This window comes from Diceros bicornis, assembly GCF_020826845.1.
Source record: "Diceros bicornis minor isolate mBicDic1 chromosome 21 unlocalized genomic scaffold, mDicBic1.mat.cur SUPER_21_unloc_1, whole genome shotgun sequence".
Lineage (NCBI taxonomy): Eukaryota > Metazoa > Chordata > Mammalia > Perissodactyla > Rhinocerotidae > Diceros > Diceros bicornis.
Genome location: NW_026690885.1, coordinates 3,768,710 through 3,781,854, shown reverse-complemented (window position 1 = coordinate 3,781,854; position 13,145 = coordinate 3,768,710). Strand labels below are relative to the sequence as shown.

The 13,145-nt window shown below is 39.6% G+C and overlaps 1 pseudogene; it reads right to left on the bottom strand.

Annotated features, from left to right (window-relative positions):
* The window catches only part of LOC131401856 (adhesion G protein-coupled receptor E1-like), a 431,573-nt pseudogene that overhangs the window by 270,932 nt on the left and 147,496 nt on the right, over positions 1-13,145 (bottom strand).

The window sequence follows — 13,145 nt, the reverse complement described above, 5'->3', positions numbered from 1 at the left end:
TCCCAGGCGCGCACCGACGCACCGCTTGTCAAGCCATGCTGTGGCGGCGTCCCATGTGAAGTAGAGGAAGATGGGCACAGATGTTAGCCCAGGGCCAGTCTTCCTCAGCCAAAAGAGGAGGATTGGCGACAGATGTTAGGTCAGGGCTAATCTTCCTCACACACAAAAAAAAGAAATCAGAGCAGAGGAAACCATAGCCCCTCAAAATGGTTCTTCATTGTAATCTAGCGTCTCTGGAAAGTCTCTAAGGCCAGAGTCAACATACACATTGATCAAGAGCTGAGCAGGGAGCAGTCTACCCAGATTCTCTTACAAATGATAGACAGCTGGGGCACTTGACACCTGCCTTTTCCATTCTCCATCCCAACAGAGAGATATTTGCCCTCAGGGCCAAGAACAGCTCACACATTTCAGTGGACAAAAAGGACCTAGGATGTTGGGGCCTCACAGAAAGAGAACTGAACATAAGATAATTCTGGGTTTCCACAAAACATGCATCTATCTCACAACTTCTCTACCCAAGAGTGGAGCAGTACATACCTACAGTAAACTTTTTTTTACTTTGATTATTGGTGAGGGTCTCCCTAGCTTTCCCAACCTCTTGCTACCGTGTCTACATACCCTAAGGAAAACCTGCCTGTATAAAAACTCTGGTCCATTTTCACAAAACCTGGTGTCTTTGCCTCTTCCAGCGTCTTTCAAGTTATTTAGATTCTATAACACATACAGGAAATATGCTATACTTTGTCAGGTCTCCATGTTTAAAGCTTTGAAACCATCCAAACCTTCTTCCTTTCACGATAAACTTCTCAAGTGATAGTCCATATACCTCTTTCTTAATCCTCTTAGAAGAACTTTAGGAACAGGGTTAAGCCCAAGTAAGGCAGTCTGGTCAGGCTGTGTAATTGGTATAACAGGTGGCTAGAAAGGCATTTTTGGCTAACAAGCCCTGTGGGGAAAACTAAAATAACACTTACATTCCAGTTCTGCAAGTAAGCAGTTTGGAAACTGCCATTCCACTCCGTCTTAACAAGTAAAAAGCTGAACAGACTGAAAAATCCACAACTCTTCTTGGATCCATAAGAGAAAAGAGGACACAGAGCAAACTGCTGCTCTATGACTGGAAAGACAACAGGTGAATACAGGCAGTCACGGCTTCCTGGAGCAGAGACTCACGGGGGAAACCAACTTGGGAACTAGCACTGGGGTAGTAAAACCTTAACTGTAACTGACAAACTGCTCAGTTAAAAACTGAGAGTTAAAAACTCCAAGAGGACCCAGTCATAAGGGGGTTCCCACAATATTGTGAGATTTACCTCCAAGAGTCCGACTAGATTTCCATACTAAATATCAGAGAAAAATCCCCTCTGGCTTCCAACAGGGGGAGGGGAAAAGAAACCATTTTGAGATACACCAAAGCACTCAGTTTTTCTTAACAAGGCCTGCCATTGTGGGGCAACCAGTCAAGCAGAGCTTGACCTGCTGGGCTATTATCAGAGCCTAACTCACCTGGGGAAGGGGAATACCCACCTCCAGCCAGCTCTAGCCTTCCACAAAAGGAAGCCCACCATAGCCATTCTGTCCTCTCTGAGGGGAGAGAAAAAACTAAGAAACACTTGTGAAGTCCACAGTCCAGAAGCATAAGGCAACTAAAAGACTGAGACCTAATCATAGGACTACAGAGTGCTTTGCTTCCCTCCCCCTCACACCTCACCACCAGAACACTAAAGGCCTACTTACAGCAGATCCTTTTAGTTGGCACATCATGTCTGGCTATCAAGGCATACCAAAAGACAAAAAAACACAATTTGAAGAAACAAAGCAAGTACATGGCAGGATGTTGGAATTATCAGACTGAATTTTAAAAAACTATGATTAATATGATAAGGACTCTCCTGGGTAAAGTAGACATCATGTAAGAACACATGGCCAGTGTAATCAGAGAGAGGGAAATCCTAAGGAAGAACCAAAAGAAACGCTAGAGACAAAAAATTGTAACAGAAATTTAAAATGGCTTTGATGGGCTTATTAGTAGACTAGACTGAAGAATCTCTGAGCTAGAGGATACGCCAACAGAATCCTTGAAAACTAAAAAGCAAAGAGAATGAAGACAAAAACACAGAACAGAATGTTCAAGGACTGTGAGACAACTAAAGAAGGTGAAACATATATGTAATGGGAAGATGGAGGGACAGAGAGAGGGAGGGAGGAAGAAAGGAAGGAAGGAAAGAAGGGAGGGAGGGAGGGAGGGAGGAAGGAAGAAAAGAGAAGAAATATTTAAAACAATGACGTCTGAGAAGTTCCCCAAATTAATGTCTCACACCAAACCACCAAACCATATGATAAATGCCAAAAAAACTACACCTCAGCATATTGTTTTCAAAATACAGAAAATCAAACATAAAGAAAAAAACCAGAAAGAAGTCAGAGGAAAAAAACACCTTACCTATAAAGGAACAAAGATAAGAATTACATCCAACTTCCAACTTCTCAGAAGCCATGCAAGTGAGAGTGGAGTAAAATATTTAAAGTGTTGAGATAAAAAAACCATCAACCGGGGCCGGCCCGGTGGCGCAAGCGGTTAAGTGCGCACGCTCCGCTGCGGCGGCCCGGGGTTCACTGGTTCGGATCCCGGGCGCGCACCGACGCACTGCTTGGCAAGCCATGCTGTGGCGGCGTCCCATATAAAATGGAGGAAGATGGGCACAGATGATAGCCCAGGGCCGTCTTCCTCAGCAAAAAAAAAAAAAAAAAAGAGGAGGATTGGCGGATGTTAGCACAGGGCTGATCTCCTCACAAAAAAAAAAAAAAAAAAAAAAAAAACCATCAACCTAGAATTCTGTACTCTGTAAAATTATCCTATAAGAGTGAAGGAGAAATAAACACTTTCTCAGGCCCATAAAAATTGACAGAATTTGTTGCCAGTAGACGTGCCCTGCAAGAAATGCTAAAAGTCCTTTAGAGGGAAGGAAAATAATATAAGACAGAAACTCAGATCTACATAAAGAAATGAAGAGCACCAAAGAAGAAATAAGTGAAGGTAAAATAAAAAATTTATTTTTCTTATTTTTTTTTTGCTGGGAAAGATTTGCTCTGAACTAACATCTGTTGCCTATCTTCCTCTCTCTCTTTTTTATTTCTCCCTAAAGCCCTAGTACATAGCTGTATATTCTGGTTGTTAAGTCCTTCTAGTTCTACATGAGCCGCCATAATATGGCTACTGACAGACAGGTGGTGTGTTTCTGCACCTGGAACTGAACTCAGGTCGCCAAAGTAGAGCACACCAAACTTTAACTGTAGGTCATCAGGGCTGGCTCTATTTTTCTTATTCTTAGTGGATCTAATATATAACAGTTTGTTCAAAATAAGAACAGCAACAATGTAATTGATTATGTTTATGAATATACCCTATGTATGCTTATATATACGTGAAATGAATAACAGCAAAGATAAAAGGGAAGGAAAGAAGGAACTAGGGTTATTTTGTTATTATAAGGTATTGACACTATATGTGAAGCAGTATAGTGTTATTTGAAAGTGAACTAGGTTAGTTATAAATGTATATTGCAAACTCCAGGGCAACAAGTAAAAAAGCTAAAAAAAAAAAAAAGAAGTGTAACTGATATGCTAAGAAAAAAGGGAAAATGAAATCATATAAAATACTCAATTAAAAAGACAAAAGGCAGAAAAAGAATGGAAGACAAAAATAGACAAACAATAAGGGCAACAAATAGAAAACAGTAAAAAATATAGTAGATAGTAATCCACCTGTATCAATAATCACTTTGAATGTCAATGGTCTAAATGTACCAAGTAAAAGATAAAGATTATCAAAAAACATGGCCTAATTATATGTTGTCTATAAGAAACCCACTTTATATATAAAGATACATAGATCACAAGTAAATGAATGGAGAAAAACACACCATGCTGACACTAATCAAAAGAAAGCTGGAGTAGCTATTTAATTTCGGAGAGAGAAGAATTCAAAGTAAGGAAAAGTTATCCGGGGTAAAGAAGGGCATTACATAACGATAAAGGAGTTAATTCTCCAAGAAGACATAACAATCCTTAACGTGTATGAAACTAACAACAGAGCATCAAACTAAGTGAGGCAAAAACCAATAGAATTGGGAAGAGAAATAGATGAATATACTATCAGGATTGGAGACTTCAACTCCCCTCCATCAAAAATAAGCAGATCCAGCAGGCAGGAAATCAGTAAGAACATAGTTGAATTCAACAACACCATCCATCAACTGGATATTACTGACTTCTACAGATGATTTCACGTAGCAACAGCAGAATACACATTATTCTCAAGCTTACATGAAACATTCACCAAGACAGATCACATTCTGGGCCATAAAACATACCTTAATGAATTTAAAAGAATAAAAATCATACAATGTCTGCTCTCAGACCACAATAGAATTAAAGTAGAAATCAATAAAAGAAAGATAACTGGAAAATCCCAAAATATGTGGAGATTAAACAACATGCTTTTAAATAACACATGGGTCAAACAAAAAAAACCTCAAGAGAAATTAGAACATATTTTGAGGGGCCGGCCAAGTAGCGCAAGCGGTTAAGTACGTGTGGTTTGCTGCAGCGGCCCAGGGTTCGCCAGTTTGGATCCCGGGTGCGCACCAACGCACCGCTTGTTAGGCCATGCTGTGGCAGCGTCCCATATAAAGTAGAGGAAGATGGGCACGCATGTTAGCCCAGGGCCAGTCTTCCTCAGCAAAAAAGAGGAGGACTGGCATCGGATGTTAGCTCAGGGCTGGTCTTCCTCACACACAAAAAAAAACATATTTTGAGATAAATGAAAATACAACTATTCAAAATTTGTGAGATACAGCAAAAGCAGTGCATAGCAAGAAATTTATAGCACTGAATGCATATATTAAAAAAGAAGAGGGGTGGGCCCGGTGGTGCAAGCGGTTAAGTGCGCGCACTCCGCTGCGGTGGCCCCGGGGTTCACCGGTTCGGATCCCGGGCACGCACCGACGCACCACTTGTCAAGCCATGCTGTGGTGGTGTCCCACATAAAGTGGAGGAAGATGGGCATGGATGTTAGCCCAGGGCCAGTCTTCCTGAGCAACAAAAAAAAAAAGAGGAAGACCGGCAGATGTTAGCACAGGGCTGATCTCCTCACCAAAAAAAAAAAAAGAAGAAGAGAGATCTAAAATCAACAATCTAAGTTTCCACCCTGGGCAACTACAAAAAGAAGAGCAAATTAAATCCAAAATAAATAGAAGAAAAGAAATAAGAATTAGAGCAGAAATCAATGAAATTGAAAACAGAAAATCAATAGAGAAAAATCAACGCAACCAAAAGCTGGTTCTTTGAAAAGATCAATAAAATTTATAAGCCTCTAGCCAGGCTAAGGAAAAAAAAAAGAGGACACAAATTACTAATACCAGAAATAAAAGAGAGAACATCACTACAGATCCCACGGAAATTAAAAGTAAATAAAGAAATATAATGAACAACTCTATGCCCACAGATTTGATAGGCTAGATAAAATGGAGCAATTTCAAGGAACAATTCCTTGAAAGACACCATCTGCCAAAACTCACACAAGAACCAACAGACAATCTGAATAAACCTGTATCTATTAAAGAAATTGAATCGATAATTAATGAAATTCCAAAACAGAAAACACCAGGTCCAGATGGGTTCACTGGTGAATTCTAACAAACATTTAAGGAAGAAATTATATCAATTCCCTACAATCTCCTTCAGAGGACAGAAGCAGAAGGAATATTTCTTAACTCATTCTACGAGGCCAGCATTACCCTAATATCAAAACCAGACAAAGACATTGTAAGAAAAGAAAACTACAGACCAATATCTCTCATGAACATTGATGCAAAAATGCTCAACAGGGGCTGGCCCCGTGCCATAGTGGTTAATTTCGGCATCTTCTGCTTCAGCAGCCCAGGTTCACAGGTCTGGCTCCTGGGCGTGGACCTATACCACTCGTCAGCCATGCTGTGGCGGCAACTCACATACAAAATGGAAGAAGACTGGCACAGATGTTAGCTCAGGGTGAATCTTCCTCAGCAAAAAAAAAAAAAAAAAATCCTCAACAAAATATTAGCAGAATGAATCTGAAAAAGTATAAAAAGAATTACACACCACAACTAAGTGGAACTGATCCCAGGCATGCAAGGCTAGTTCAACATTAGAAAATCAATTAACGTAATCCATCAGATCAACAGAAAAAAAAGAAAAATCACATGATGATATTAACAGATGCAGAAAAGCATTTGACAAAATCCAACACCTATTCATGATAAAAACTCTCAGTAAACTAAGAATAGAGGGGAACTTTCTCAACTTGAAAAAGACTATCTACATAAAACCTATAGCTAAAATCATACTTATGGTGAGAAATTCAATGCTTTCCCACTAAGTTGGTACAAGGCAAGCATGACCCCCTCACCACTCCTTTTCAACATGGTACTGGAAGTCCTTGCTAATCAAAAAAGGCAAGAAAAAGAAATAAAAGGTATACAGATTGGGAAGGAAGACATAAAACTATTTTTGTTCACAGATTACATGATCATCTCTATAGAAAATCCAAAAAAAATCTACAAAATAACTGGAACTAATAAGTGAATATAGCAAGTTGCACGATATATGTTTAATATACAAAAGTCATTCACTTTCCTATATACCCAAAATGAACAATTTGAAATTAAAAACAGCACCCCTCAAAATGAAATACTTAGGTATAAATCTAACAAAATATATATAAGATCTATATAAGGAAAACTACAAAACTCTGATGAATGAACTCTAAGAAGAACTAAATAAATGCAGAGATATTTCATGTTCATGGATAGGCAGACTCAATATTGTCAAGATGTCAATTCTTCCCAACTTTATCTGTAGATTCAATACAATCCCAATCAAAATACCAGTGAGTTATTTTATAGGTATCTACAAACTGATTTTAAAGTGTTTATGGAGAGGCAAAAGACTCGAATAGCCAACTCAATATTGAAGAAAAAGAACAAAGTTGGAGGACTCACACTACCCAACTTCAACAACTACTATAAAGCTATGCTAATCAAGACAGTGTGGTATTGGCAAAAGGACAGACAGACAAATCAATGGAAGAGAATAGAGAGCCCAGAAATAGACCCCCATAAATATAGTCAACGGATCTTTGACAAAAGAGCAAAGGCAATACAATGGAGTAAAGACAATCTCTGCAATAAACGGTGCTGGAACAACTGGACATCCACATACAAAAAAATGAATCTAGAGAAAGACCTTATACCCTTTAAAAATTAACTCAAAATGGATCATAGACCTAAATCTAAAAGCAAAACTATAAAACTCCTAAAAGATAACATAGGAGAAAACCTAGATGACCCTGGGTTTGATGATGCCTTTTTAGATACAACACCAAAGAGACAATTCATGAAAGAAATAATTGATAAGCTGGACTTCAATAAAATTAAAAACTTCTGCTCTGTAAAAGACAACGTCAAGAGAATGAGAAGACAAGTCACAGATTGGAAGAAAATATTTACACAAAAGATACATCTGATAAAGCACTGTTATCCAAAATATACAAAGAACTTTTAAAACTCAATAAGAAAACAATCAACCCAATTATAAAATGGGCCAAAGATCTTAACAGACACCTAACAAAAGAAGATACACAGATGACAAATAAGCACGTGCCAAAGGATGCTCCAAGTCATGGCATCAGAGAAATGCAAATTAAAACAACATTAAGATACCACTACACACCTATCAGGATGCCCAAAATGTGGAATATTGACCAAACGCTGGCAAGGATGTGGAGCTACAGGGAATCTCATATATTGCTGGTGGGTATGCAAAATGGTACAGACACTTTGGACTATAGTTTGGAGGTTTCTTACAAAACTAAACATACTCTTAACAAACGATCTGGCAATTGCACTCTTTGCTATGGACCCAAAAGAGTTGAAAACTTAGGTACACATAAAAACCTGCATTCAGATGTTTATATCAGCTTTATTCACAAATGCCAAAACATGGAAGCAACCAAGATGTCCTTCAGCAGGTAAGTGGATAAATAAACTTTGGTATATCCAGACGATCCTACTTGGAAAAAACACGATGTCATCTCCCTTAAGAACTTGTCTGGTATCCACCCTTCAGACAATATGAACTCACAATTCTATGGGATTCCCTGATTATGTGATCACCACAGAATTACATAGGGTGAGGTTTTGGTTCAAAAATGTTTTGAACAGCAGTTTTTGACTCTATGTTTTATGTGCTTTTAAAAGAACCCACCAATTTCATTTCCCCATCAATTCTCATTTCTTGTCAGTTTTCTTTGAAAATTCATTTTGTACTGTGTGCCTGTGTCACTGACTAGGTTCCTCAGAAACTCCAAGGTGGGTTTGGAAACAATTAACTGTTTTTCCAAGCTGTTTCTTTTCCTTTTGTATGTTAAGGAGATGTAACCACCAGCCATCCTGAAACTGACCAAATGAGGCACTCAAGGGAGATGTAACCACCAGCCATCCTGAAACTGACCAAGCCTCACCACAGGAGCTGTGCCCACGACCTTTGCCTTATTTTTAAAGCAAAGATCTCTCCAGGAGGAGCTTAGGCCTCATTATGTGGAAGCATGTTCTCCAACTGAGCCTGTGCAAGTCAATACTCACCTCTCCCTTTTGAATATTCATTACCCAAGGAAATAAAAGTTGCTGCTTCCCTTTGTTCAGGGACGCCATGACTTCAGAAATGATTCCTCGTGGCCTCCTATTTGCTGCAAATACACTTTACTTTGTGAGACAACTTCTACTGGTGTTGAGTCTTATTTAACTCACCAGGAGGCGAGCTCACTTGGTTCAATAACACCTGTTCCTCAATTTATCTCATTTTTAATTCATCACCAGCAATGGTCTTCTCCATCAACTGACAAAGTTATCACTTTGATGTAGTTTTTATAAAGATATATTATGCTTACATGTTCTAAACATTTCAAAAGTGTGAAGTCATCAAGTCTTTGCAGGCTGCATTCATTTCTACAGCACTTGCACAGCCACCACTGCTCTAAAACTGGGCTGAAGTCCAGGAACCTTGTTGTCACGCATGAACAGGTTTGTTCTAACCCCCGTGTCTAATTCCAAGGACAAATGTTTGTTGTTCTGTTAATTGAGCTATACATACATGCAGCAAAGTACACACAAATCTCAAATTCACAGCTTGATAAATAAACACATGTCCTTGTCCAATGACCACCAGGCTTAGAGTACAAACCTCCCAAAACCCCACTAGTCTTCAGATGGCACCACGTCTCAGAATCAACTCCTGAGATCAGACCCTGCACACAGTGTGGGGCAGTCAACAGACAAGTGCTCAGAGCCTCAGGCTCAACCGCCAACAGGCTGTGTGGCCTCCAGCATATTATTAATCACTCTGAACTTTCATTCTCCTGGCTGTACAACAAAGATGATGTGACCAGTGTCAATGTCACTGTGTGAATTACATGAGACTGTGCACGAAAATCACTTTCTCTGCATCTGACATATCATTGCTAGTTCCCTTCTCCCACCACAATGAGGAAACTAGGTTGGGGGTAGTAGAAACAGACCTGTAGCAAGGTGGCCACAGGCTTGCTCTAGGCATTCAATAATTTTGCTACATTCTTCTGTGTTTGCAGTCACAGAAATCAAATGAATTGGCAGGGGTCACCTCCCACAGCAGGATTTCTCATGGTGCAGGCCTGCTAAGACTGCCCACTTGTGGATGCCTCGAGATGTTCATAAAAATGTAAATCTTTCCACTTTAAACCTAGGAAAACAAATTATAGATGTATGCATGTATATATCTGTGTGCGTACATTTGTATGTATTTGCATGTATGTGTATGTGTGTGAGTGTAAATTAATGTGTGTACACGTGTGCATGTATGTTAATTTGTGCATGTTTAGAACAATTCTTGAAAACATGCATTTTTAAAATGTTGTTTTGTATTCTTTTGGCACATTCACATTTGATAACCACTATTAAATATTGGTTATTTCATTTGAGATCCTATGAATTACATTTGGTGAGTAATTTGGTGTTTTCTACTAAGTGGAAGTGATGGTAACTTTCCTAGCAACAGATACCTGAGATCTTCAAACTCACCATCTAGTTTGTAGTTTCCCCATGTTCTCTCCTACGCGGGCAGAATAATGTCAAACAATATGAATTTAGTAACTCTCTGGGTGAGAAAGACTGATACCAAGATACACTTTTAAAGATAAGACTTGTTCATAGAAACTGAGCAGCCAGGACACCTGTAGATGCTGGCAGGCGACCTCAACTCAAGGGAAAAGCATCCTTGACCACTTTCCAAGTGCTGGTCATGGGGCGTAAGGTAAACTTCTTGCCCTCCAATTTTTCAGTTTAGTCTTAATATTTACCTGATTAAGATTCCTCATTTGGCTCCCCTAGCATCTTCTGGTGGTTGTTGGAAAACAGCCCTGCTCTCAGTCTCGCTATGGCCCACCAGATGATGCAGCTTTTAGAGAAGGTTCCTACTAAGTTATTCTAACTGTCTGTCTTATCAGACCCGAGCATGGGGGCCCAATCTCAGTATTCTTTCAAATGGGGAGGCCTTCTCGATTACCCTCAGCTGCCTGACCTAAATTCCTGTACTTGCGGAGGGGAAAAGGCTAAGACTTCCTCAGAGCAAAAGGCATTTTAATTATTAATCCTTGCAGTTTTTGTTCAATGCAGATTGAGTTTTTTAAGTATCCCATTTGGCTGTTTTTCTATTATTTTCTTCTAAGTTCATATTGAAAGACAGCTTTCTGTTAAATCACAAAATCTAGTTTACAATTTACTTTTCAAAGACAGTGTGGTTATTAGGAAAACATAACTTTCAACATGAGGCACCCAGATCTACAATCTTACTCCCATTGATTTACGTAGAAAACAGCTAAGATTGTCTCTTGACCTCTCCTGTTCCAGTTTGAATGGAGAACCCTCCACTGGCCATGTCTGCATCTGCTGTCACAGTTTAGATTTCTGCTGTCCCAACTAGATGAAATCTCTTCAAAGACAGACATTGTGTCTTATTTTTGCCCAATTAACAAATATAATTTGAGAGCCTGCTAGACACCAGACACTTTTCTTGGCACTGGGATAGCGGAGCAAACAGAGAAGAGAAACCCCCACCACGTGGCACTTGCCTTCTCGTGGAGCAGATGGACATTCAGTGTAATAAATAGTCAGTTGTATCGTGTATCTGACAGTGAAGAGTGCTATGGAGAAGAAGCAGAGAAGGGTGGCTGAGATTGCCCCCAGCATCCAATGAAGTGCACGATTCAAACACTATTGAACACAACTATATTTATCTAAAAGGAAATAGAATCTTTTGAAAATATGTTGAGAACGGAAGACAATGTTCAAACAATTCACTACTCTTGTATAAAAATGCCTGAAAGAAAAATAATGAAGGACGTATTAACAGTGTGTGTAGGACAACACAATTTAGTCAGAATGTCCAGGATGTAGAAGGCATTCCATTAGCCTCACTGCATAAGGAATCAACTCCATGTGTAATATTATTCACTATAAACCAGTTCCTGGACTCCTGCTGGCACCTACTGTGTGCTTAATAAATACTTTTAATCCATAAGTGAAGGAGAGCAGAGGATAGAGCAAGGAGGAGGAGATCTCATTTCTAACATATGAGAGCGAGGAGTGAAATCCAGTGCTCTCAGCACTCTAAGGGGAGAATCAAGGGTTAGCGTTGAGGACAAGAGCACTCCAGATTGACCTCTTTATTGGAGAAAATTCTGAGTAATCTATGCAGACTTAGGTTCTCTCTTGGCTCATTTACAGCTGTGAATAGACTGTCATCATCATTTGGGCAAGGATTTTTTATCCTAATTTCTTAAAATACTTTAATAATTTGAGAAACTTGTGTTCAACTGTTTTCATATTTTGATGTGTCTAGAAAGCCTATTTGAAGACCGGAATGGCTATCTGAATCATACACGCACAATGCTATTAATTGCAGCTTAGTATTTTTTACTACTTCTACAGTAAACAAAAATTATTTTGCCTGAAACTGTAACCCTTCTTCCCTTGGTAAATCTCCTGTCTGACCATCTGGTTCTTGAAAAAGAGGAGTGCTGCCCTCATAGTCTCCACACTCTCTGGCTCCAGGTGGGCCCTGACCCTGGGTGAGTCAGCATACTCCATCCCCCAGAACAATGGTTGGTCCAGGAAGACACACCTGACTCTCCAGGCCAGTCGGCACCCTCCAGGAGTTTCCTGTCCAACTCTCTGGGGAACAAATCTCCTTCACATTCTCCCAACTCTTTAAGGATGTGACTCCTGAGCTCCCAGCAGCTGTGTGCTCAGCTGTGTGAAGAAAGCCATCAGACATACAAGAGCATGAAGCTGAGACAGAAAGAAAAACAAAAAGCAAAGACAAAATACAAAGAGATCGAAAGAAAGAGAGATAGAGAGAGAGGAAGAGGGGTGGGTACTGGGAGAGAGATTGCTGACAGTGATGCTAGGAGATGCCTTACTTCCTTTACATTTTTCACTAATTTTGTCTTCTACTTTTGTACTCTTCCAATAAATCCTATTTTCATTACTTTAGTTCAAATTGGATTTCTGTTACAACCTAAAAAATATGCAGTGCCACAGAAATTAGACTCAAGCGTGGTGTCACAGGGAAATACTCCAAAATATAGCTGTGCTGAAGTGAGAGAAGTGGGTCTGGGGAGCAAAGACCCTTGAGTCCTGGCCACTCACAATGAGGAGTCCTCATTCTGGTCACTCTTCTAAACTGGGCATGTAACACCTCCAATTGTCTCAATGAATTGGAAGAAGGCAACGTTATCCCCATTTTACTAATGAAACCTAAGCTTACATAAGTTTATGTAATAAGTTTATGCAATAGAGTGGAGTTTTGTTTAATTCAAAAAAGGTAATATGTGTTTTTATCATGGATGAAAGTTTTAGACTAATATTGAAGGCTATAGTCTAGAAAGGAATAACAGAAAGGCTTGGAGACCAGGTGCAGGAGACAATCCTTCCGGAGCCAACCCCAAGACCACTTACCAAAGGGCTGGAACTCTGTCAGCTGCAAAGCCTCCATTTGATGGTAACCAAAGC